A 4,347-nucleotide genomic window follows, 5' to 3' on the forward strand; every position below is an offset into this window, starting at 1 on the left:
AAGGGGAAAAAACTTGAAGACAGTGCATGGGTTCGCAAAGCTCCGGAAAAGGAGGATGAATTTGATTTGGAGCATGGACGCAAAACGTTCATGGAAGAAAAAAAGAGCTTTGCTAAGGCCTCTACCTCAAGGAGCTGGGATAAGCCTATTAAGGAAATGGACCCTTCTATGCTTACAACCTTTCTAGAGACCTGAATGAAGCTGCTGCACGATAGCAATGATGTAAACGGGTTACAAGAACTTATAAATAGATGTGCGGTAAACACTTCGGGTGAACCACACGTGGTATGGAATATTGGTAAGCATAAAGCAAGGATAGGACGTGAGATGAGACTGACCGCGCATATAGGAGAATATGAAATGGATCAGGTTATTCTGGACCTAGGCTGAGACACAAACGTTTTTCCGAAGCAGACTTGGGAGAGGATGGGGAGACCCGCACTGCAGTGGTCTCTGATTTAGTTAAGGATGGAAAATTAGTAGAAGATCATCCCCATGGGATGGCTGCAAGGAGTAACTATAGATAATGAAGGCGCAAGCGCATTCACTAATTTTGAAGTAATAGAAATTGTGGATGACAACAACCCTTACTCTGCACTCCTTGGCATTAATTGGGCTACTGACATGAACATGGTAATCAACCTAAAGAAGTGAAAGATGATATTCGAAAAGAAATCGCTTTGCGTAATAGTACCCCTAGATCCCGCTGAAGGATCGCGCTATACTAAACCAGTCTGCGATTACGAAAGCGATGACGATTTGGACTACATATATAAGATAACAACGTGAGACCAAGATTGGGTGAATCTGACAGTGGATGGATGAATTACATGGGATCGCAAGAGTTCCTGCAACTCAGACTCGAACGAAGAATTAGAGCGCTGGTAGAATCGACTACATGAAGTAACCATGCTGAGCTGTAACATGATGACCCGGTCGCTGCACTGTGTGTCGTCAGAGGTAAGAAATCTACCCACTTATGATGGCTTGAATGATGTGGATGTGTTTTTGGATGCATTTGAGAGGGAAGTACTAGAGAAGCAGCGCTTCCAGGCTTTGGACTGGGCACTGCGTGCTACGCCCGCGAGATGGTGGGGTATGCACAAGGGTAGTTTTGATGATTGGCGCGAGTGTAGGAGGATGATGAGAACATGCTTTGGGAAGTCGAAGGTACGAATGACAGACAAGTATGATAGGAAGGATGATTCACGCGCACACTTGACCAAATGGGCTAAGGCTTACGGAGCGAAGCCCCAACCTGAATGGGTGCACTTGTTCTGTCACACCTTGGATGTCATCCTAATGAACTGGTACTTGGAGACAGAGCTCTGCCATGGCACATGCGAATGGGATATTCTGCGTGAAGGGTTCATAATGACATTCATCTTCAAAGATGGGTTTGACTGTATTGACGAAGCGCTACAAGAAGTTAATGCAACAATATTTAGGATACTGCAGGATCCTTTGGATCTGGTTCAACCCGATTGGACCACTCAGCTAAGCCATGCATTGGAATGCTATAACATAACTGCTGAAGAAGAAGATGAGGACCCATGAAAGATTAATATCTCGGAAACAGAGGGTCACCGTGAGGTCGAGGGACCACAGATCAAGAATCCCGATATAACCACACCACTAAAAACGAAACAGGAAAATATTAGTACGGAGGCGAAGCCCAAATTCGCGAAGATTGGAGATTACTGGGATGACGTGATGGTAGATAAGGTCATTGAGTTTCTTTGCAAATACCAAGATTTGTTCCCTACCAAGTTTACGGAGTTAAAGGGGATAATAGGAGACCTGGGCGTTATGAAGATCACATTAAAACCTGATGTGAAGCCGGTTAAGCAAAGACCTTACCGTCTCAATCCGAAGTATAAGGAGAAGGTCCGCTTAGAGTTGGATGAGATGCTCACGGCAGGCATCATTGAGCCCGTAGAAGAATCTGATTGGGTAAGCCCAATGGTGGTACAGGAAAAGAAGCAAAAGGATGAAATAAGGATATGCGTAGATCTTAGGAAGTTGAATGATGCTTGCGTGCATGATCCTTTTTTGACTCCATTCACTGATGGGTTTTCTGGGTACCATCAAATCAAAATCGTGCCTACAGATAGAAGCAAGAAGACCTTTGCGACTGAATGGGGATGTTTTCAATACACTATAATGCCTTTCGGATTAAAGAATGCGCCTGTGATTTTCTCACGTGTAGTCATTGCTACATTCAAAGACTTCATTCATAAGTTTCTGGAGGTGTACTTTGATGACTGGACTGTGTTTGGTGTGGTGAAACACCATGTGGCAAGCTTGCACTTAATGCTAGATACTTGTCGAAGGTACTAGATTACGCTTAATATGAAGAAATGTCTATTTTGTGTTCCTTTTGGGACTCTGTTGGGTCATGTGGTTTGTAGACAGGGACTGATGGTAGATCTCGTGAAGATTGTAGTGATACTTAAATTGGAGGCATCGAGGAGTGTGAAACAGCTACATGCAACCTTGGGACATACTGGGTACTATAGGAAGTTTATCAAGGGCTATGCCCAGATCACCGCGCCTATGGAGAAGTTGCTGAAAAAGGATGTCACGTTCTGTTGGAATGAGGATTATGAGAAAAGCTTGGATGTATTGAAAGGAAAAATGGTCACTGCGTCGATTTTAGTCTTCCCAGATTGGAAGAAGAAGTCTCATGTACATGTAGACACATCATGTATAGCACTGGGAGCAATACTGACATAGGTTGGCAGAGGAGAGTTGGACCATCCTATAGCGTTCACAAGCAGGAGGTTATCCAAGGCTAAGAAGAACTATTCCACCACTGAGCGCGAAGGATTAGCCATGGTATACACGCTCCATAATTTTAGACACTATTTGCTGGGTGGACATTTGAAGATGTATATAGATCATTCTGCGTTGAAATACCTGGTCAATAAGCCTGTGTTGGGGGGGGGGGGATAATCTGTAGGTGGTTTTTATTGTTCCAGGAGTATGATTTTGAAGTTATTGTGAAGTTTGGATGACTGAACGCAGGGCCAAACCATCTGTCGCGCATCAAAATGGGGGAAGAGCCCACTAATTTGGAGGAGGGATTGCTTGACGTACAACTATTTGCAGTGCACATCGTGGATGGTCACTTTGAAGACATTATACACTTCCTAACAATAGGAACCGTCCCGGAAGGCTACACCGTCCAACAGAAAAAGGAGTTAGTGGTACACGTGGCATACTTTTCTGTCATTTCCGGACATCTGTACAAAATGGGGTTTGATGAAGTATTACGACGTTATGTACCAGAGTTTGAAAGGAGAAGTATCCTTGCATATGCTCATGGGGGCACCGCGGGAGGCCATTAAGCAGGAAGAGCGACCGCGCAGAAGATTCTATGCGCAGGGTTGTGGTGGCCAACCCTCCATAAAGATTCAAAAGTTTACTGCAAGGCATGTGATGTGTGTCAAAGGACTGGCAGGCCCTACCTCTGAACCCACAGATGACGTTATAACCTTTCGTGAAATGAGCCATAGATTTTGTGGGACCCATTCAGCCTTAAGGGAAGAAGATGGGAGTGCGATAAATTATCACCGCGACTGAGTATTTGACACGATGGGTGAATGCACAACCTGTGAAGGACTGCACAAGTGCGACCGTTGTGAAGTTTCTCTTTGAGTATGTATTGACATGATTTGGGTGTCCAAAGATTTTGATGAGTGATCGTGGTACGCACTTTCGGAATGAAACGATTAGCACGCTGACAGAGTAATTTCAGGTGTATCACCAGAAAAGCATGCCTTATCACCCATAGGTTAACGGGACGGTGGAAGCATTCAATAAGGTACTGGAGAATGCACTGACCAAGGTTTGCAACGCTCAATGAAGTGATTGGGACCTGCGCATACCCGTAGTACTATGGGCCTATCAGATGACATGCAAAAAGTTGACTGGACAGACACCCTTTAGGCTTGTATATGGTGTTGAAGCAGTGATGCCCATGGAATACATTGTGCCTAATTTGCGCATAGCAAAACTCATGGGTATGATGGATCACAGAGCCCTGGAAGAGAGGCTTGCATAGCTTATTGAGCTTGAGGAAGAAATATTTATGGCTGGATTTCACCAACAGGTCCAAAAGCAGTGCGAAAAAGAATGGCATGATCGACACATTAAGCTGCGCACCTTTAAGGTAAATGATTTGGTTTTTTTATATGATAACAAGTTTGATAAATCTCTAGGGAAATTCAAAATTCACTAGCTAGGGCCCTATGTCATTAAGGAGATTATCGATGGTGTAGCAGTTCAATTGGTTAAATTGAACAAAGATCCCTTCCTAGGAAATGTGAATGGCAGCCGATTGAA

This window comes from Pinus tabuliformis, chromosome 5_2 (assembly GCF_031772625.1).
Source record: "Pinus tabuliformis cultivar Carrire ecotype Pingquan chromosome 5_2, CPIR1, whole genome shotgun sequence".
Taxonomy (NCBI): domain Eukaryota; kingdom Viridiplantae; phylum Streptophyta; class Pinopsida; order Pinales; family Pinaceae; genus Pinus; species Pinus tabuliformis.